Source organism: Gymnodraco acuticeps, unplaced genomic scaffold, assembly GCF_902827175.1.
Source record: "Gymnodraco acuticeps unplaced genomic scaffold, fGymAcu1.1, whole genome shotgun sequence".
NCBI lineage: Eukaryota > Metazoa > Chordata > Actinopteri > Perciformes > Bathydraconidae > Gymnodraco > Gymnodraco acuticeps.
In genome coordinates this window covers 115,744-139,742 of record NW_022990914.1, presented here as the reverse complement: position 1 = coordinate 139,742, position 23,999 = coordinate 115,744, and the positions used below count along the sequence as shown (strand labels likewise).

Below are 23,999 nucleotides of genomic sequence, written 5' to 3'. Positions count from 1 at the left end.
AGCGGGTCCTCTCCACGCCACGAGGCGAACAAGATGGACGCTCTCCCCTCACACCAGAGGCTCGGTCATGCGGATGCGGGTTGAAGATAGCAGGCACAGACTCACACCAGGTCTGCTCGTCCTGCCTCGGGCTGGAACACGCCCAGGAGGCTATCGACAACCCCGGCTCGTGCGGGCATTGTGCCCTTTTCACCCGAAAGAGCCTCCACCGACGGCTAGCACACCAAGCTAGCTTGTTGGAACAGGACTCCCTCATGTCCACTGATTCGCCGTTTGGCAATCAAGGACACGGGGGCGTCCGCTGCAGAGACTGAGCCCCTCACTGTGTCGGTCTGGGGCTCACTAACAGCGGCAGCTGCGGAACCGGGATCCCACGCCGTGTTCAGGCCGGGACCCGGTGGCGGCAAGAGACGCGGGAAACGGAGCCCCACGCCTCACCAGGCGGGAGCTCCCGGCGCGACCTCACCATGGTCTCGCCCGCAGAGGCTCGGCCTGCTCCGCATACAGCCGATGGAACTGCTGGTGGCAGCCCACCTCCTACCGAGGATGGGGCCCGTCAACCAAGCAGGAACCCCACGCTGCCAGCGAAGGTGGACCGTTTCCCAGTCGACCATGACTGAACGGTCCTACAGAGCCGCCAGCGTTGTCCGCCAGGCCTCTGAACGTTTCCTCACTGCTAACCGCCATACCAAGCGGAGCTCTGTGAGGATATGTTGAGTAATCCTGGACGGCCGTTCTGGATGAGTTGGCCGCGGTCACAGACATTTGTCTCCGTGTCCAACGCTGCGCCGTCCAGGCCACGGGCAAAACAATGGGGATCATGGTGGTGCAGGAAAGAGCTAGATGGCTCAATCTCACCAACCTCCCAGACCGGGAAAAGGAGGATGTGCTTGACATGCCCATCGTTCCCGAGGGGATTTTCGGCTCCGCTCTTGCCTCCATGCAGAGGAGATGCGAGTCGAAAAAGAAGGAGGACGAGGCCCTCCACCTCTGCCTCCCTCAAAGGGCCCAGCCGCTGCCTTCGCAGCGGCAGCCCTTCGTCCAAGCTGCTCCGAACCCTGCTCGGTTCAAAATACCGAAAACGCAGAGGTCGCAGTCCGCCCCGAGTCCCCAGCCCAGACAGGGGACGAGGGCGAGCTGGCCTAGAAAATCTCCGGTTCCGGCTGCAGCCCAGGCGCAGCCAACCCAGAATTTCGGCCAGCAGTCGAGGAAGAAGAAGCGAGCGGCGTGACAGCCCCTCCTTCTCCCCTCTGTGACAGAGCTGGAAGTCTACGGTTCCCCAGCTCTAAATGTGTTCCCGCCGCCTCGAGAGATGCCTCAACACCATCCTCAAGTCCGCGTAAACACATGTCACACACTTATTGATTTTTCTGTCATAAAACATTTTCCGCTGACGCATCCAGGCTTCGAGCCAAGGGCGCAGCTCGAAAATGAAAAGAAAAACAATAAACAGTCCGTCAACTGTTCCCCTCTGAGAGCAGCCACGGCCTCTCTCAAAGGGCGGACAATTGACGGGTCTGTGAAGGCACCACCGTCACGCGCATGCGCAGTAGTACCGGCTGGGGCTGTAAGGCACCACCGTCACGCGCATGCGCAGGTGCCGGCTGGGGTCGTGAAGAAAAAGCCCGCCCCGAGTCCCCAGCCCAGGCTGGAGACGAGGGCGAGCTGGCCTAGAAAATCTCCGGTTCCGGCTGCAGCTCAGGCGCAGCCAACCCAGAATTCGGCCAGCAGTCGAGGAAGAAGAAGCGAGCGGCGTGACAGCCCCTCCTTCTCCCCTCTGTGACAGAGCTGGAAGTCCACGGTTCCCCAGCTCTAAATGTGTTCCCGCCGCCTCGAGAGATGCCTCAACCCATCCTCAAGTCCGCACAAACACATGTCACAAATTTGTTGATTTTTCTGTCATAAAACATTTGCTGCTGACGCATCCAGGCTTCAGGCCGAGGGCGCAGCTAAAAAAAAATGATAAGAAAAACAATAAAACCAATAACAGCCCGTCAACTGTTCCCCTTCTGAGAGCAGCTACGGCATCTCTCAAAAGGCGGATTACAGGCGGGTCTGTGAAGGCACCACCGTCACGCGCATGCGCAGTGCCGGCTGGGGCTTTAAAGGCACCACCGCCACGCGCATGCGCAGTGCCGGCTGGGGTTGTGAAGGCACCACCGTCATGCGCATGCGCAGTGTCTGTGGGGATTGTCGAAAAGGGGCACCACTGTGTTCAGACACTAGAGGGCCCCATAACACAACAAATAGAGACTCAGAGGGGAAGAGATGTGACATCTCCACTGGCTCTAAGGAGCATGCAGTGGAAGATGCTCACATCATCTGCTTGGGTTTTCAAGACAGTAACACGGGGCTTACAGACTCCAATTCGCTGTACCCCCCCCTCGCTTCTCGGACATTCTGCATTCGCAGGCCCGAGGAGAGTCAGCCCCATATTCTGAGAGAGAGATTTCTCTCTCTCCTAGAAAAGAGGGCTATATCTATTGTACCCGCCGAGCAGAGTCAGGGCGGCTTCTATTCCAAGTACTTCCTCGTTCCCAAACGGGGAGGGAACGGAATTCGGCCAATACTTGATTTGAAGGCTCTGAACAAATATCTAAGAAGATATAAGTTCAGAATGCTCACTCACACATCTCTGCTGCGGCTCGTGCGACAAGACGACTGGTTTACATCAGTCGACCTGAAAGATGCGTATTTTCACATCCCAGTATATTACCCACACAGGAAATATCTGAGATTCGCATTTCAGGGGATCTGTTATGAATACAGAGTACTCCCCTTTGGTCTGTCTCTCAGTCCAAGGGTGTTTGTACGATGTACGGAAGCCGCGATAGCCCCGTTAAGACTACAGGGTATTCGCCTGGCGACCCTTACCTGACGACTGGCTGCTTCTCGCACAGTCGGAACAGGAGGCTGTTACGCAGACGAATGTTCCTCGTTAAAGCACCTGCTCAACCTGGGGTTTCATAATAAACACAGAGAAGAGGACTGTTGTGCCCCGCGCACAGACTATACTCTTCTGGGGTTTACACCTGAACTCGGTGCCCTTTTCAGCTCGCTTGTCAGCGGATAGAGTGAAGCTTTCAGAGCTTGTCTCACTCTTTTCCAGCTGCGCAAACACATGTTCTCTTCAGATCATGCCTGCGATTGCTGGGGCTCATGGCGTCAGCCATCCTAGGTCGTACGACTGGACGCTTACACATGAGGGAGTTTCAGCGCTGGGTGGCCGCCCTAAAACTAAACCCTGCGCGCCATGTGATGGTTACTGTGAAATGCGTAATGGCACTGCCGTCCACTGGCTGCACCCGACTTTTTCTAGTACGAGGTGTGCCTATGGGTGCTGTCCTTTTCACGGAAAGTGGTCACCACGGACGCATGTCTGACAGGTTGGGGAGGTATTTATGAAGGTCGCCCGGTGAGGGGTCTCTGGAGCAGAGACCTCCAGCGGGCGCACATAAATTACCTGGAGCTTTTAGCGGTGTTTCTCACCCTAAAACGCTTTCTGCCTTTCCTCAGGGGACATCACGTCCTTGTGAGGACAGACAATACGACCACAATATCGTATATTAACCGCCAAGGGGGTTTGCGTTCTCTCCAGTTACACACACTGGCGCGCAAACTTATCCCATGGAGCGGTAGACGTCTCCTCTCTCTGAGAGCGACGCACGTACCGGGAGTGATGAACCTCGGGGCAGATCTACTGTCCAGAGGTATACCACTTTATGCAGACTGGACTCTACATCCAAGGATTGTGAGCCAGCTGTGGGTGCGTTACGGCAGAGCCGCGGTGGATCTGTTCGCATCGAAAGACAACGCTCAGTGTCAGCTGTTCTTTTCGATGCGCGATCTAAATGCACCGTTAGGCGTGGATGCAATCGCGCACAATTGGCCCCCCGGGCCTTCTGTACGCGTTCCCACCCCTGGCTCTGATACCCCCAACTCTGGCCAGAGTGAGAGAGCAACGCCACACACTTATCCTGATAGCTCCGCACTGGCCAGCTATGTACTGGCTAGCAGAGATATATCAGCTGCTGTGCGGGCAGCCATGGCAGCTCCCACTACGCAGGGACATACTGTCCCAAGCGGGGGGGGCACACCCAGAGCGCTTGGCTCTATGGGCCTGGCCCGTGAGTGGTACAATCTGAATACAGTGTGACATGAAGCTGACCCTGGCAGCTGCCAAGTGAGCCAGTGGCACTCATGCACTATCTGTACAGTCTTCATGCACTCAGTTCGCCCCAGGGCAAACAGAGTGTGGTTGAAGCCCAACCCTGCCTTTATCTTAAGGCGGTTGGTTCAGGTACCACATTTGACATTGAGGCATCCTCCCCGCCACTGTATTCCTCCGGGGAACAGCGGCCGGATTTGCCGTGTCCAGCCTGTGCTTTACGCACGTACAGGGACAGATCAAGGGTGCTTTGTCATAATGACCAACCCCTTGTGTCCTGGGCTAACCCTTATAAGGGCAAGCCTGTAACTAAGCAACGGCTCTCCCACTGGTTTGTGGAAGCAATTGCTTTGGGGCTCATACGAGTCAGAGTTCGCAGGCACCCTCGGGTCCGCGAGCTCTTTTGACTCAGGGTCTGGCTGCATCTGCATCTGGCTGCATCCTGGACTCTGACTCCCATCCAAGACATTGGTGCAGCGGCGAGCTGGTCCTCGCCGCTCACTTTTGTCTGCCTCCTAACAGGCTGGACGTTCTGCTCCCAGTGTGACTCAAGCAGTGCTGGGCACCTGGTTGAGTCAGAGCTCTACCTGTTAAGTTCTGGTTGGTTTGGTGATTTTCGAGATAAGCTCGTCTGACAATACGGGAGCTACAATTTCCCATAGTGAGACATCGAACGGAGTGTTATGAATGAGAACTATAGGTTACTTACGTAACCCCAGTTCTCAGAGTAACATGAAGTGAGATGTCTCACCAGACGGCCCTCCTTGCTATGGTGAAGCGAGAAGAGGTGCTTATTTTGAATGGCGCATGCGTCGTGGCGCAAGCTACTTATAGGGGGTGAATTCCCTGACGCTGACGTCAAGATCACCAGCCAATCAGGATTGGCGTAATGAGATTGATGCTTCTGTTTGCTCCGCGATGAGGCGCATCCCATAGTGAGACATCTCACTTCATGTTACTCTGAGAACTGGGGTTACGTAAGTAACCTATAGTTTCTATCACTCAGACCCGTTACTGTTTCCCTGCTAATGTCCACTCTTTAAATTCTACTGGGTTCTGTTGGTTTCTTCACTGGTTTGAGACAAGTGCCCTTATTGGAATCACCTCCCTTTGTAGCCAGACTTCACCACAGTAGAGGCGAGTTTCTGTCTTTAGGTTTAAACAGCTTCACAGTCAGATGTATCCAGGATGGTCTCTCCGCCACTCTAAATGCAGTCGGTGTAGACAGGAGTGCTTGGTAGGGACCCTCCCACTTGGGCGAGTGCCAGCTCTTCCTCTTTATCGCTCTGGTGAACACCCACTCTTTGGAAAGCGACCCAGTCAGACCGTTATAAAAACGTGTTTGGATCTGCCATCAGCGCTATTGATGGAAACCGTGACAATGACTTCCATTCTGGATCGTGCACCCACACTGATGCAGAAAGCAACCCCTGGTGGAGAGTGGACCTGCTGGAGCCCTACGTCGTCACCTCCGTCATCATCTCCAACAGAAGAGACTGCTGTTCAGAAAGGCTCGACGGGGCACAGATCCACATCGGCAACTCTTTAGACAACAATGGCACATCAAACCCAGTGTAAGACATTTCCTGCAAACATTTTATTCATTTTTTTTGTGTAACTGTCTGAGCATTTTGTTTATTTTCTCCTCTCCCCTATTAATTGCTCACCACCAGTAGACAGAGGTGTATTAAGATGCTTTACTTGAGTACAAGTACAGATACCCATAGTTTCTAAATATTTCATTACAAGGGAAAGTCCTGCATTCAAAAGATTTCTTAATTAAAAGTATTATCAGCAACATTTACTTAATGATTAAATGTACATATGTGACATTTCTAGATATATTCATGCATTAAGAAGCATTTTACAAGTTTAACTGTATTTATATGATTTGACTGTTTTGTGACTTACAGAGTTAGTCCCCTAGTTTAATTGTTAGAGATACATTTAGTTAAAAGTAGCTAAAACTGTTTAATGAATGTACTGGAATAAAATGACATTATTTCCATATTGAAATGTAGAGGAGTAGGAGGAGAAAGTAGAATTAAATGGAAATACTCAAGTTAAGTAAAAGCACCTCTGAATTGTAAATGTACTACCCACCTCTGCCAGTAGATTCTCATAGAAACTGTTCCTAAATGTTTCAACCATGTAATTGTACTTATTTGCATTGCTTATCAAAAATATTGGCAACGCTGAAGTGCGTTAAACTTGCATCGTCTTTAATATCTCGCAGTGGGTGCCCCTGATTGCAAAAAGGAGTCAGATTGTATAGAAGTCGATGATGAAGTTACCTTTTACCTAACTGGTGAAGCCTTGGGGGTATAACATGTCATTCAAGTTCTTCTTTCTTTCTCACTTGTGTTCTCTTTCTTTTAGGGTTGGTACAATTTATACAATCGAGGCATTGTACACTCTGACTTTCACTGATCGCGTGGAGGGACGCTATGTGACTGTGCATATACCGGGTGATGGAAAGTTCCTTACCCTCTGTGAGGTGGAAGTCTACGGGTACCATGCCCCAACTGGTGAGGGTTTGGGATCTTACATAAATAATGTGTGATTTCCATCTAAACAAGGAACTGTCATATCAGCCAAGTGGCTGAAAAGTTAACTCAATGCAGAAGTGCCTTAAACCTGCATTCTTTCTAAAAGTCTGATTGTGTAGAAGTCTATGAACATTTGTCCTGCAACTCACTTGATGTATTACCGCTGGAAAGAGTGTAACTATTAGTTTATGATCTCAATTGTTTGTTTCAAGTCCTCTTCAATCTAGCATGATGTTCAAGTTGTAAAATATGGTCCCATTGATAGGAACAAGAGAAAGGATGTACCAGCCTCTCATGTCACTTATGATTACTAAAACAGGTCTTATTTTATTTAAAGTTTAATTTGCCTGAATGACACATTTAGTTAAACTTAGTGCAGTTGTAGTTATATATAACTTTAACTATAGACTCAATATATTATAGACTATAAATATTACTTTAATTCCTCTTTTCCAATAACAAATAGTATATGGTAGTTATTTGTTTATATATGGTGGGGTTATCCCTTTTATGTCCTTCATCCTGACGGCAAATTAAATCAAATCTTTTGAGAGTCATGAATAATAAAAAACAATCTGCATCAGGAGTCATACATGTTATTGATTTAACCTAAATCTTTGTTTTAATCTTTTGTTGCAGAAGAGAACCTGGCCATTCAAGGAAAAGCCGCACAGTCATCAGTGCATGGGAATGCCGATGCATATAAGGTCATTGATGGGAATCGGGACTCCAACTTGGGTCACCGTTCCTGCAGTCACACAGCCTGGGATTTGAACCCCTGGTGGAGGCTGGCTCTGCCCAAAACACACAAAGTGTTTTCTGTTAAGATAACCAACCGAGATTCATACCACCAACGACTCGATGGAGCCGAGATCCGCATTGGAGATTCTCTTGTAAACAATGGTGCTGAAAATCCCAGGTAACGTAGAGCCTGTCCTATTACAATACTAATATTAAAAAGTCACTAAATTGGTATTTTGTTGGAACACGTTTGAGGATCAATTCAGTTTTTCTCTCTCAAGTTTACCTGGTGCTACATTTTGGATTACAACTCCTTGTATTGCCAAGAAATAGGATTGAAGCGGAATACCCTTCATTTATGAATGATACCTGCAATGTGTTCTGATCTGATCACAGAAATGGACAAATACCAAGGTCGCCAAATGAAAGGCCTGATCGAGGGTCTTCAATTGTGATTCTGTGACATGATTTGAAAACATTTATTTAAACATTACTGAAATATAAATATTGTTCATTATCAAGCCCTAATTAAAATATCTGCAACCAACATTCTAACCAAGTAAAGCGTAGGAACCTAATGACGCTTTGTGTGCATGTTGAACTTAAAATGAAAAGCCTATTACTTCAGTAAACTCTTCCTGAGGTTAACGTAGTGATTTCTGCTTATTCTACAGGTTTGCTGTAATCACCAGCATCCCGGCAGGTGAAACTGTTGAGTTCCAGGTTCCCAACGGGATGGACGGCCGCTATGTTTACATAGGTGTCCCCGGAAAAAGGGAGTACCTGACCCTCTGTGAGGTGGAGGTGTTTGGCTCTGCACTGGATTAGCATTCAATGTAATGGATTTGCAAACATGCTGTAATGTGTACACAAAGCATCCAAAATAAAATGTGCATCTTAAATATCATTGTTTGCATGACGTCAAGATTTACTGGTGGAGATTGCAACAAAAGTCTGCCTTGACTTTTGCTTTTACACAGGACTTGTACACCTTTTGGGAAGTAAGACCAGTGAAAGCAATGGTTCAGAAGGCAAGTTTTTTTTTTAGTTTTTTTTTAAATGCAGACAAAATAGACAAATATTATAAAAGACATCTGAAAGCTTTCTTACCCAAAGTTAGATCAGAAGATCAATCCCCATCGTGTCTGTAAGAGTGGTATCTTGATCAGTTGTCTGTCAGCTAGCGGTCAACTGGCTATCCCATAGCTGGGAGAGGGATACCTAAGTGAGGGCATTAGTAAATCTCGGGAAGAAAGCAATAAAACCTATTTCATTAAATATTGACTGGTCATTAATGTGCCACGAAGAAGGAACCTACGACTGCTACCATTTACATGAAATCTACTGCTATAAAAAGGTTGAGGTGACTTTTACAAAACCTACTAACTGATAGCTTTTGATCACTAACCGTTACAGCAACCCAAATACACAGCTTTAAAAACAAGACTTCCTTTGGCAAAAAAATGCAATAAGAAAGAAAGTGAACCTTGTTAAGGCCATACAGTTGTATTTTACAAAAAGTTTGGGTATTTACAAAAAAGTCCTGACAGGGCACAGTTAGAGGCAGTCTACTTGTTTTGCCATAAAAAAACACAACTCTTTCTGCCATTTTATAACTGGATGAGGAATGAAAGCTTGCCTGCTGAAAGCTAAATGATATGCAGTAAAGATTGTATTTAAAAGCTTCCAAACATGGGAACATCATTTTCCAAAGACTCTTTAAACACTGCTGGCCTCTAATGAAACATTTCAACAACTTTTGCATAAAAATACTTACACACAAATACATTATAAAAATAGCGTACTACAGAAGAATCTTTCCCCAGATCAACACTGTGCAGAACAATAGAAGAAGTCAGATTGTGTCAAGATGCAAAGGGTATTGCTTCACAGTATGTGGACATCAATGATTGGGCCTGCCAGACAAAATGTACTAAAGTCAAAGAAAATAAATTCCTAACATTAAGAAATAATACTGATGTATGAACAGCATGTCTTTGAAAACACTGTTTCCGAAAGTAAAGATTCTATATGACAGAACCAAGGGAACAATAAAAAGCTAGGAAACCTTTTGGCGTAATGGAAAAATTGCTGTATGAAAACAATGCAGCAGTAAAGATGGTTGGCAACAGTCCACAGATACTGAGAAGTCAGGGCGAAATGTCCAACCGCTCAGTGAATCAGAGCACCGCAAAGAGGGGGGACCGCTGGGCTTCGAGTAAAAAGCAGTAATGGCAGTGACTGATCAAAACCTAGTGAAAGATCAACAGGTGCTGAACTAGTCCTTCTCACGGTGTTATCTGAGATCTTTGGAGACTTTGAGAACTTTGTAGATGTCGTTGGAGAAGACTGTGGTGAAGTGGGGTCGTGAGCTTCTGGACATGTGGGCGCAAAGGGGAACTTTACCAACGTTTTGGGAATCCTCAATGTCCCAGATCTCTGGCATGCTGCACCCGGGCCGGAGCGAAGAGAAAGGAAGACGAAGTTCATGAAAATTACACACTATTTGTCCTGAAATTCAAGTCAATTTAGATATTTTAAATGATTATATATAATATATATACACAACCATGTCCTAAAATGCACACATGAGTGGTCACCATCAAATACAGAACACAGGGTGCCATGATTTAACCATACGGAAACACTCTTTCCAGCACCAGTTAAAGAGGCCTATTATGCTCGTAGGGGGTTCCCCTCTTCTGTAGTGTGATATATAGGTTTTTGTGCCACATTAGAGGAGATAGAACTATGAACCTGAACATTTGCATAATATTTCCTCTTTAGTGCAAAATAAAATAAAATCCAGAGTTTAACCCCAGATCAAATGCAATGTAAATACTGTTATATTTTTACTATATATGTTTTATTATTTTTCTGCTTCATCATTCTATACCTTACGGGGGGTTCTGAATAAATCAGTGATTTTAGCACATTTTGGTGATTCCTCCTCGCTTCTTTCTTTTCTCCCTTTCCCTCTGCGCCACCTTTTTTTTTGCAGGATGGGGTCCATCCTTCCACAATAATTAACCTTGCCGTCGGTTTCAGTCGGTACAGTTCACACTCATTTTAAAGCATGTGACTTCAAATGTCCACTGAAGCTTCTGCTACGCCGATGAGATGATTAAATGATAGAAAATAAATTAATTCACCACAGTGCTCCACATAGATCTCATGTGACCTTCATGCGTTGTTTTTCACTGTTTAAACTTCCACTGGAGCTCTTTGAATTGCTTCACCATCTCTTCTGCAATGGGTTAATGTTTTTTTTTCAAAATGGAGAATTTGCGCCACCTTCTGCTTTACTCGATAAACAAAAATGAAATGTATTTTATTGGCTATTCACTAGAGATACCATTTGAACATACACCCGTCAGCCAATTAGAAATAAGTATTTTCCATGGCTTACTCAACTCAACAGTTTCACCTGCCTGGATGCTGGTGATTACAGCAAACCTGGTAGTAGAAGCAGAAATCACACTTTGCATGACGTCAAGATTTACTGGTGGAGATTGCAACAAAAGTCTGCTTAAAAAATTGGCAAAATTATTGTTTTGCCCAAAATACGCATTTAAATGGCCTAATCAAGAGGCTAAATACAAACCCCTTGCCCATTGAACTTTACTATGTGCCCAGTTGTAGGCAGTTAAACAAAACATTTGTAAAAGTAGGACACACTCAAAATGCACTTAAGACCATGTACTTTAGATCTCTAAAATAGAGCCCTTATCTCTCATTGTTCTTTTATGTAGTACTTGAAGCAGCTTTGGCCAGATCTTTTTTATTTTTATGTTTTATAACAAATATATGACATGTAAAGATAGATCCTACTTACGTATGGTGTAAGCTTATGTTTATTAAGGATCCCCATTAGCTTTTGCTCTCGACAAAAGCTACTCTTCCTGGGGTCCGACACTTAAAACAATACAACAATAATACAACAATAATACAGCAACATTTAGGACATAAGTCCTGACATCATTAACAACATTAAAAACATCACCAATATCATCAACAACATGCGATCAAATTAAATTAGGGTTCACAGCTCACAAGGGTACATGGTCATTAGTAGATGGCCCTTCAATCTCTTCTTGAAAGAGGCTCTGGACTCTATTTCAGCAAGGTAGTTTGGCAATGAGTTCCATTCCTTTATAGCTCTATAAGACACAGAAGATTTCAGAAGATGTGTCCTGGGTTTAGGTGCCAGTAGATGGCCTGATGTAGCTTGTCTAGTCTTATGGTCATGCTCGTCTCTTGTGTAAACTATTTGATCATAAAAATACAGTGTTTTTTTGCTAAATTGGAAAAAAAATTGAAAAGTGATAACACGAGATTGCAGACGTTTCTCAACTGGAAGCCATGATACGTTTCTATGCATACATGACATACATGAGTGCGCTTCGAACAGTGGAAAAACAGTGGAAAAACCAACTTCACGTTACTCTGTGAGGTGGAGGTGTACGACTCCAGGCAGGATTAGGTCTGAATTGGTTTAGAACGTGTATCAATGACCTTTGATACAGCTGATGCTCTTGTACAGACTTGTGTTGCAATCTTAGCTTAAGCTTCACTTGCTAGCTGCAGATGGATGGGAGTTCAAGCTTTGTATACCTGAGGCGCTCCAACACAAAAAGTAATGTCACTTGCCAATCAACATGAATTATAACAGGATAATGTTTTAACCATTCTGCTTTTTTATCGTGCATTTCAACTGTCTCATTTATCAATCAAGCAATCAAGTCAGACCCTAATGGGGACATTCAACACAATCATGTAACAATTCATTAAGATCATTCAGTTTCACTGAGTCATGTCAGTAATCAGTGTGGACAATCAACAACTTTTTTAATGCTTTTATAATTTTTGTATGTGTGTATAATATTTATCTTGCCAAATATTAAGAACAATAAAGGGTTGATGTTTTCCACTCTACTTTTTAATGTGTATTTCAACTGTCTAATTTATTCAACATGTGGCATTGCGTGGAAAATAAATCAAGGGACATTATAATCATCATGTCATTGCATTAAGGTCAATCATTTCCAATTATTTATGGCAATCATTATCAGTGAACTTTGAATAATATTTGACTAAATTAGTCAAAAGCGTCAGTTCCAAAATCTGGAGGGTGTGGCTCAGTGCGTTGGTCTTTGGATCAGGTTCAAACCCCACTGCAGTCAGCATGTCGTTGTGTCCCTTGGAAAGACGCTTCATCCCAAATTGCTCCTGTGGGGACTGCCCACAGTACTGAATGTATGTAAGTCGCTTTGGATAAAAGTGTCTAACAAGTGACATGTAATGTAATAATTGGATAATTTCCACTTAAAATAAACTGTGTGCCCTGAAACACATATTTCTCCATGAATGCATACCAAAGCCAAGCAGAATCCTTCAAGTTGCAAAATGCCTCTTCAATGCTGTTTCAACTGTTTCATTTAGAAAATGTGGTATGCATATGAGTGACCAAGTCAGTTAGTTGGCATAGACCTCATGTTAAATCAGCCAATACATTAAAACCCTCTACCGCATACTGTTGCCCGAAGGCAACAAACCACTTTTTTCGACCTCACACTGGCCCTCTAAATATTTTTATTTTTTTAAATATACACAATGTCACCTGACATGCTGGTGTCCAATACAATGAGGGAATTATATGGGTGTGGCATTTTGTCTGGGGGTGGAGCAGTCCTTTCTGCAAGCAAAGCTGCAGGGGACTCAGGGCCACCACTTGGTAAGATACATTTCACTTTTTAACATATTAGAAATGTACACAACTTAAAATAAAAAATACATGCATGTGCATGAATACGTAAAGAAGTATATTTGATTGTTTGAAGACTTATTATGTATTTATTAATCAGCTAAAACTATGTTTTTTTGTTCGTTGCCTCAGAGCAACACTGGGCCACTTGACCACTTTTTTCCAGGCAATATCATACAAGTGTGCTCAGCTATAAAATGATAAACCTAATCAATGTTTTTACCTCTACTGATATTTACAGGAAATGGACCCAAAACCTGTTATGGGCAGAAGGGACACGATCAGGCTGTTAGGGCTATTCCGTCTGACAGTGAGGACAGTGAAGGTCAACATAGGGTTAGGCACACAGACACACACACATAGACACAGGCACACACACAGACACAAACACACACATAGACACACACACACACACACACACACACACACACACACAGAAACACACACAGAAACACACACAGATACACACACAGACAAACACAGACACACACACACACACACACACACACACACACACAGAAACACACACAGAAACACACACAGATACACACACAGACAAACACAGACACACACACACACACACACACACACACATAAACAGACACACACAAACACACACACGCACACATACACACACACACAGAAACACACACAGATACACACACAGACAAACACAGACACAGACACTCTCACACACACACACACACACACCCACACACAGAGAGACACACACATACAAACACATACATACATACACACACAAACACACACACACACACACACGCACAGACACACACACATACATACACACATACACACACAAACACGCACACACACACACACAGACACACACACAGAGAGACATACAAACACATACACACAGACATGCACACACACACACTCTCACACACACACACACACACACACACACACACACCCACACAGAGACACACACATACAAACACATACACACACACACGCACAGACACACACACATACATACACACAGACACACACAAACACACACATACACACACGCACAGACACACACAGACACACACACACACAGAGAGACATACAAACACATACACACATACACGTCACACACACACACACGTACATACACACAGATATACACACACAAACACATACACACAGACATACACACACACACGCACAGACACACACCCACCCACCCACACACACACACAGAGACATACAAACACATACACACAGACATGTACACACACACACACTCTCACACACACACACACACACACACACACCCACACAGAGACACACACATACAAACACATACACACACACATGCACAGACACACACACATACATACACACAGACACACACAAACACACACATACACACACGCACAGACACACACAGACACACACACACACACACACACACACAGAGAGACATACAAACACATACACACATACACGTCACACACACACACACGTACATACACACAGATATACACACACAAACACATACACACAGACACACACACACGCACAGACACACACCCACCCACCCACACACACACACAGAGACATACAAACACATACACACAAACACACACACATGCAGACACACACAGACACGCACATACACACACACACACACACACACACAGAAAACCTTTTGAATTCATATAGAGTTGTTTTTTCTATTTCTTCTGAATGGTAGAAATCCTTGGTGTTTCAATACCCTCGTAGCACAGTGTTGCCCTGAGGCAACAAACCAACCCCTGTTTGAGGGGTGAGGGGGGGTCACATTTTATAATTGATATAATATCAGGGACCCCTAAGCTCCTAAAACACATGGTGAAACATTTTTTTCCTCCCAAAATAAAAAGTCATGCCATAGAGGGTTAAGGTCAATACGTTTTCATATAATTATATTCATCTATGCCAATCAATGTGCATAAGTCCATCACATTTTGATCGCTTCTCTGGTTGTTTTTAGTTTTTTTTTAGTTTTCAGCAGCAATATTATGTTCCTGAGAATACATAATAGTACACACATCATCTAATCAAACCCGGAAGTTGTAACTTAAATGATCCACTTGGCAGTGTGTGGCATCTTTGTTTATCTGACCAGGAAGTACAACCAATGTTATCTGGGAATTTACAGTAAACTGCGAGCTCACAATAAAAACAAGAGACATTATATGAGTCTGTTTAAGCAATGTCTGGATTGGACTTGTGCACGGCTCTCTTGCTGTTGCTGATACTAGAATATTCCTGCAGATGTTTCCCTGTCACCTGTCTGTTTAAGGCCAGCAGGTGGAGCTGTTTCACACAATCTCCTCTTTTTTAAAGTGTACAGCACCATCTTCATCTTCAAAAAAAGATCGCTAGAGATTGTTTTTAGTGAGGCATGCAAAGAAGTGTAGGCTTATTGAGAAAGGGGATTATTCAGGTCTATAAACAGGTGATTTTATTCATGCTAACCTTTTGTATTCTGACACAATACTGCCTGGGCAGGGAGAAAAATAAGTTGGACTAAAGTGTACACAAAGCATACAAAATGATTCGTACTTAGCTGCCATTTCCCTCTGAATTTTGGGCAGAAAATTGTATTCAAGCATCAGGTTAATCACTTCAGGATTTAGCTCTATAGTCGACTTATTACACTTTCTCAATTAGCTGCCATATTATATTATGTAAGTTGATTATTACTCGGATGGACATCCGAGCAAAGCGTAATCCATGGAGGGGATCTTGGGCGGACGGCCCGGGGGCAAGAAAGAGTTCAAGGAGGGGGTCTCGTGCATTCCTTGGAGGGGGTCTCGGGCGGACGGCCCGGGGGCAAGTCAGAGTTCGAGGAGGGGGTCTCGGCGGACGGCCCGGGGGCAAGGCATAGTTCGAGGAGTCAGGGGGCCGGGCTCGAGGGCGAGGGCCACGGCACTCAGGGGGCAGGGCTCGAGGTCGAAGACCGCACAGCTCCGGAGGACGGACAGGACCCGGTGTCGGCCGGACAGGCCCCGGAGCCGGTGGGACAGGCGTAGACGGGTTCCTGGACATGACCTGGGCTGGTGTCAATGGGACCCCGGATGGAGCAAGGGCTGGTGTAGATTGGACCACCAACGCAACAGAGCAAGGAGTAGGCAGGGCCCCTGGTGGAAGAGGACAAGGAGTTGGCAGGACCCCCGGCAAGACAGGTGACGGCGGGGCCCCCAAAGGCACAGGACATAGGGTTGGCAGGACCCCCGGCAGAAGAGTAGTCGGCGGGACCCCCAACGGGACAGGACATGGAGTTGGCAGGACCCCCAGTGGAACCTCCAACGGCACTTGAGTAGGGACTTGAGTAGGGACTAGAGAAGGGACTTGAGTAGGGATTGGAGAGGGGACTTTAGATGGAACTCGAGAGGGAACTCGAGAGGTGACTTGAGAGGTGACTCGAAAGGAGACTTGAGAGGGAACTCGAGAGGTGACTTGAGAGGGGACTCGAGAACATACAGCAGAGAACTGACCCCTTGGTAAATAAGGCAATTGTTTGAAAAAGAAAATGCAAAGTTGTAGATTACAGATTGTTCATGGAGGCTAGAAACATTATTGTTGAAAAGCTCTATCAGACAACAATTGACCAATCAAAACTTGTGTGTGTTGTGGAATATTTCACGACATAGTGTCAATAAAATATCCAGTGCTGTTGAATGGGATGCTATTCATGTATAAATTAGTGACTGATTGCAAACGTCTTTACCCAATGAACTCAAAAACGAGTTGATATGTCGATGTTCTGTTCACAACTTGTGTTGGCTGCCCTCAAGTGGCCAACGTTTTTTTTCATGTTCATTGATTACATTTTTTTTTTCCATCCACCAAATATTTATTTATTTCAAATGTCTCATTCACAGAAAATGTGGCCTTGCGTGGAAAAGCAAGCCAGTCAGGGCGTAATCCAGACTATTATGGAGACGCAAACAAAGCTATTGATGGAAGCCTGAATCTCACTATCTTGCAGGTCCACTCTCCACCAGGGGTTAGTCTGCCAACCCCTGGTGGAGAGTGGACCTGCTGGAGTCCTACATCGTCACCTCCATCATCATCACCAACAGAGCAGACTGCTGTGCAAAAAGGATCAACGGGGCAGAGGTTCACATCGGCAACTCTTTAAAAGACAATGGCGCAGCAAACCCAGTGTGAGTGGCTGCAATGATTTCTTGATTACAAGGTTAACCCCAGGAAATAATTTAGCAGCATCCAGATCGTGATTAATTCGCTGTCGAAAAGAATGTCTTCAGAAAGTGTTAGAATAACGTATGACTGTTGTTAGAAAAATATCACTCGACACCAGGTTGAGAATCAATGATCAGGTAACTAATTTATTCTTGCAAGAAGAAGCAGAGTTAAATCACATACAAAGGATATGGGTTAACTCACACACATGGGGTATGTTGCTCAAAGGAACAGCAAAAAACACCAGGCTTATATAGTCCAAAACACAGGAGATAACAACAAAGTCGTAAATCGAGGTGGCGCTAAATATCAGCTAAGGGTGTCGGAAAGTCGGGTCATCTGCGATGGGTCATCTGCGACGTCTTCTGGAAAGAGTCACGTACTTCCTTCACGCTTCATAGAAATGAGATATTTAGGAGACAGCAAGTCTGTCTTCTCATAAATATCAACAACCTGAAATGCCCTGCCTCCTCCTATCACAAGAAGAGGCAGCTGCAAGGTCATACACAGTTCAGAGCCACACATGATATCAAGGCATGATATCATATCAAGGCATGATATCATATCAAGGCAAGGCAAGGCAAGGCAAGGCAAGGCAAGGCAAGGCAAGGCAAGGCAAGGCAAGGCAAGGCAAGGCAAGGCAAGGCAAGGCAAGGCAAGGCAAGGCAAGGCAAGGCAAGGCAAGGCAAGGCAAGGCAAGGCAAGGCAAGGCAAGGCAAGGCAAGGCAAGGCTATTTATATAGCACTTTTCAACACAAGGCAATTCAAAGTGCTTTACAAAAAATGAAAGACATTAAGAAAATGGCATTTAAAATCAGTCATTAAAAAGAAAAGCTAATAAAATAAACATTAAAAGAAAAAATACATGGATAAAAGTTACAGTGCAGTCTAAGATATGAATAGTTCAATTAAACATTAAAAGAAAAAGTACATGGATAAAAGTTACATTGCAGTCTAAGATATGTGTAAAGGAATATTTTAGTCTTGTTAAAGTATATAGAGTTTAGTGACTTGTCCTCGGGAATCTGTTCAATATGGTTGAAGTGTATTCCTGCCTGTAATGTGATCCATAGCTTCTCAGGAAGACACAGGTCAAGAGGTCATCTGATGTCTTATGGGGGAGAAGCTTGGCTCATGTGGGTTTACAATGCAACGAGTCTTTGTCTCGACATCTGGCATGCATTGAAGGAAAACCCGCGTGTTTTAGGGCCCTCCTCTTCTTCATGTATAGATGGGTTCTTGGCGCTTTTGGGCTTCAGAGTTGGCTGGTATCTTACAGGGGAACTGTAATATGCTGTGAACTCTCCGGCCGCTCAGGCTCTCAATAGGTATCAGTGTATTGACAGGCGAATCCAGTTTCACTCATTTCATGATTGGCTCAACATTGCTGCAAAGAAGTTTTTTACTTCACAATTGGCGTCGCGAACAGTTACCAACAAATCGTCGAGCTGGTGAGTGTAATTTCAAATCTATATTTTGACATTGCCTCGCCAGACTCTGTGATTGACGGTATAAAATTACCTGTGGAACAGATAGATGCAATATTTTTGGTTTCCTCTGTGTGTGTGCACGGCAAATATTCGGAGAGACCTTAAAGAGGGCATCAGTAATGTGGAACTTCGGTTTAAAAGCAATGTAAAGATTTGTACTGAAACGAATCGCCGATTTCTGGAGATGTCAACGGTTTAACCAGTTAAATCAACTCGCCTCGAAATCACCCTGTTGCTGCTGCAGGAAGAGGGTGTGGGTAATTCCCCTCCCCCCTGTGGGGAGCAGCACACGAGGAGAAACAAAGCACAGTGTCATATTCTACTTAAATCGCACCATTATGAGTTGTGGAACTAAACATAACTCTTATTAGGATGTTACTAAATATTACGTCACGCTGTGTTTCATAAACTGAGGGGTTGTTGAATTTGGCTGTTGTTAAAATAAAGGGTACTGAATTCATTAAAAGTCTCTGCTCTCCGGATCGGGGAGGGCAGAGCACCACTAAATTAGCATAGTGGTTGTTGATTGAGAATAATGTGGTTATTACTCTTCAGCAGATTCCGTTCTTAGAATTAATTAAATTAATTAATATCTCTGCTCTCGGTCGGTTGAGCAGTTTTACCACTACATTTGCATAGTGGTTTTGATTGAGAATAAGGTAGTTTATTGCTCATCAACAGAATTCCCCTCCCCCCTGTGGTGAACGGCACACGAGGAATGTTTAACAACACAGACTTGTATTTTCTGTATTTTTCACAATATGAATAGTTCAATTAGCAGCGACAAAAAGAAAAGTCTTCAGCCTGGATTTAAAAGTAGTCAGAGTTGCAGCGGACCTGCAGGTTTCTGGGAGTTTGTTCCAGATATTTGGAGCATAATAACTGAACGCTGCTTTACCATGTTTAGTTCTGACTCTGGGGACAGAAAGCTGACCAGTCCCTGAAGACCTGAGAGATCTGGATGGTTCATAATTTAGCAGGAGGTCAGAAATGTAATTTGGGCCTAAACCATTCAGTGCTTTATAAACCAGCAGCAGTATTTTGAAATCTATTCTTTGACACACAGGAAGCCAGTGTAAAGACTTCAGAACAGGAGTGATGTGATCCACTTTCTTAGTGTTAGTGAGGACTCGAGCAGCGGCCTTCTGAATCAGCTGCAGCTTCCTAATATATTTTTTAGTGAGACCTGTGAAGACACCATTGCAGTAGTCGAGTCTACTGAAGATAAAAGCATGGACAAGTTTTTCCAAATCCTGCTGTGACAATAGTCTTTTAATCCTAGATATATTCTTTAGGTGATAGTAGGCTGATTTAGTAACTGTTTTAATGTGACTGTTGAAACTCAGGTCAGAGTCCATGACTACACCTAGATTTCTGGCTTTATCTGTTGTTTTGAACATTGCAGACTGAAGCTCAGCGCTAACTTTTATATGTTCTGACTTGGCTCCAATAACCATTACCTCAGTTTTATCTTTGTTTAATTGGAGAAAGTTCTGACACATCCAGTCATTGATTTGTTCAATGCACTTACTCAGTGTTTGAATTGGAGCATAGTCTCCTGGTGAAATTGTTACGTAAATGTGTGTGTCATCTGCATAGCTATGGTAACTTATTTTGTTGTTTTTCATTATCTGAGCCAGTGGTAGCATGTAGATGTTAAAGAGAAGAGGCCCCAAGATGGAGCCTTGAGGAACCCCACATGTCATATTTGTCAACTCAGATGTGTATTTACCTATAGAAACAAAGTTGTTTCTGTCCTTTAAGTAGGATTCAAACCAATTCAGAACTGTTTCCGAAAGTCCCACCCAGTTTTCCAGTCGGTCGAGTAATATGCTGTGGTCAACAGTGTCAAACGCAGCACTGAGATCTAATAATACTAACACTGAAGTTCTGCCCCTGGCTGTGTTTAAGTGGATGTCATTAAATACCTTTACAAGAGCAGTCTCAGTGCTGTGGTTTGGACGAAAGCCTGACTGGAACACATCGAAACAGTTATTTAAATGCAAGAAATTACTCAACTGTTGAAAAACTACTTTTTCAATGATTTTACCTAGAAATAGCAGGTTTGATATGAGCCTGTAATTGTTCATTACTGAAGCATCTAGATTATTCTTTTTTAAGAGCGGTTTAATGACTGCAATTTTCAGGGCCTGTGGAAAAATACCTGAGTGAAGAGATTTGTTTAATATATGAAGTAGATTTGAGGCCATGCAAGGCAAAACATCTTTAAAAAATCCTGTTGGAATAATATCAAAGCAGCAGGAGGAGGATTTCAGAAGTTGTATAATGTCCTCTAGGTTTTTATCATTAATCTGATGGAATTGTGTCATGGTGTTTGAATTGATGTTAAGTGGACACAGAGACAACACATTTGCTGTTCCTGATGCAGAGGCACTGACTGCTTGTCTGATTTTCTGAATTTTGTCAGTGAAAAAGGCAAAATCATTGCACGCCCTGGTGGATAGAAATTCAGAGGCTACTGACACTGGGGGGTTAGTTAGTCTGTTGACGGTAGCAAACAGTGCATTAAAACAACCCAAAGAGTGGAGAAAACAATATTTCTCCAACATATCCCTCCTGTTTATAATACGGAATAACATAGAACTTGGAAAAATACAAATGATTATAAAAGATAAAAAATTAATATACAAAAGTACCCAAACGGCTGAGGTAGGTAGATTGTATAGGCACATGTTTTAATGTAATCCGAATGGATGCCATGGCCTAATTATTTATCTGTACATCGTCAGTTTCTATCACTCAGACCCGTTACTGTTTCCCTGCTAACGTCCACTCGTTCAATTCTACTGGGTTCTGTTGGTTTATTCACTGGTTTGAGACAAGTGCCCTTATTGGAATCACCTCCCTTTGTAGCCAGACTTCACCACAGTAGAGGCGAGTTTCCTCTTTATCGCTCTGGTGAACACCCACTCTCCTGGTTTCACTGTCTGTGTAGTGTCAGGTACTTCCTGTGCAGAGGGGACAATAACATTTGTGATCTCTTTTCTTCTCAAAATGTTTGTCATATATTCTGCTGTGTTTTCACTTATACTCTCGTCCTCTCTTACAAATTGTTTTAACTCGGGCAGATAATATGGTCTTCCATATAACATTTCAAAAGGTGATAGGCAGCCCTCTAGCACTAGGTAGAATGTGCATGCTTAGCATCACTGGTGCTAAGCATCTCATCCATGTTTTCCCTGTCTCGGCCATCATCTTCTTCAGTTTAGCTTTTACTGTACCATTATTTCTTTCTATCAACCCTGCTGATTGTGGATGATAAGAACAATGTCGTTTTAATTGTATTCCAAATACAGCTATCAAATCCTGAATTACTTTATTTACAAAGTGTGTGCCATTATCACTATAGATCTTTTCCGGAATTCCAAAACGTGGGATTATGTGATTTGTCAATGCTTTAGCCACTGTCAATGCGTCCGGATTCCTAGTTGGAAAAACTTCAATCCATTTTGAGTACATGCCAATGATTGTTAGACAATATTTAATTCCCTCATATTTAATTAGTTCAATAAAGTCCATGCAAATGTGCTGAAACGGATACTGGCTCCGGTATTTTACCTCTCTTTGGTTTGAACTGTCCCTGAGGGTTATACTGTGCACACACAGAACATGCTAAACCATTTTTCTTTAGAGTTTGTAAAGCCATAGGCTGTGAATAGCTTCTGTATTACTTCCAAATGTGCCTTCTGTACTTTCCCATAACCCCTCTTTATTCTGTGTACACAACTTCTTCTTCCAGTATATATTTTCTTTGTCAGGTGCATTCGCTTGCATGTCTTTTAGGATGTCATGATCAATGTGTTCCATATTTTCAGAAATATATTGGTCATTGTCCTGTCACTGTCTTTGCGATGCTTTCTTAGCCTCTTCATCTGCCTTTCGGTTCCCTGTGGAAATTGGGTCCATCCCTGTAGTGTGTGCTGCACACTTACAGACCGCCACTCTCTTAGGGAGTTGTACTGCATCCAAAAGTGATAGGATCAACTCTTTATGTGTAATAGGTTTGTTTGTGGATGTTACCATCCCCCTATTTTCCATTGTTGTGCAAAAACATCGAGTTAAGCAGAAGGTGGCGCAAATTCTCCATTTTGAAAAAAAAACATGAAACCATTGCAGAAGAGATGGTGAAGCAATTCAAAGAGCACCAGTGGAAGTTTAAACAGTGAAAAACAACGCATGAAGGTCACATGAGATCTATGTGGAGCACTGAGGTGAATTATTTTATTTTCTATCATTTAATCATCTCATCGGCGTAGCAGAAGCTTCAGTGGACATTTGAAGTCACATGCTTTAAAATTAGTGTGGACTGTACCGACTGAAACCGACGGCAAGGTTAATTATTGTGGAAGGATGGTTTCCTAGCATTTTATTGTTCCCTTGGTTCTGTCATATAGAATCTTTACTTTCGGAAACAGTGTTTTCAAAGACATGCTGTTCATACATCAGTATTATTTCTTAATGTTAGGAATTTATTTTCTTTGACTTTAGTACATTTTGTCTGGCAGGCCCAATCATTGATGTCCACATACTGTGAAGAAATACCCTTTGCATCTTGACACAATCTGACTTCTTCTATTGTTCTGCAGTGTTGATCTGGGGAAAGATTCTTCTGTAGTACGCTGTTTTTATAATGTATTTGTGTGCAAGTATTTTTATTAAAAAGTTGTTGAAATGTTTCATAAGAGGCCAGCAGTGTTTAAAGAGTCTTTGGAAAATGATGTTCCCATGTTTGGAAGCTTTTAAATACAATCTTTACTGCATATCATTTAGCTTTCAGCAGGCAAGCTTTCATTCCTCATCCAGTTATAAAATGACAGAAAGAGTTGTGTTTTTTATGGCAAAACAAGTAGACTGCCTCTAACTGTGCCCTGTCAGGACTTTTTTGTAAATACCGAAACTTTGTAAAATACAACTGTATGGCCTTAACAAGGTTCCTTTTCTTTCTTATTGTATTTTTTTTGCCAAAGGAAGTCTTGTTATTAAAGCTGTGTATTTGGGTTGCTGTAACGGTTAGTGATCAAAAGCTATCAGTTAGTAGGTTTTGTAAAAGTCACCTCAAC

At 43.7% G+C, this 23,999-nt stretch overlaps 1 protein-coding gene across 1 annotated transcript in view; it reads right to left on the bottom strand.

Moving 5' to 3' along the window:
- Nucleotides 1-23,999, bottom strand: part of LOC117557985 — a 51,631-nt gene that overhangs the window by 10,954 nt on the left and 16,678 nt on the right. The gene's annotated exons all lie outside the window — the stretch shown is intronic.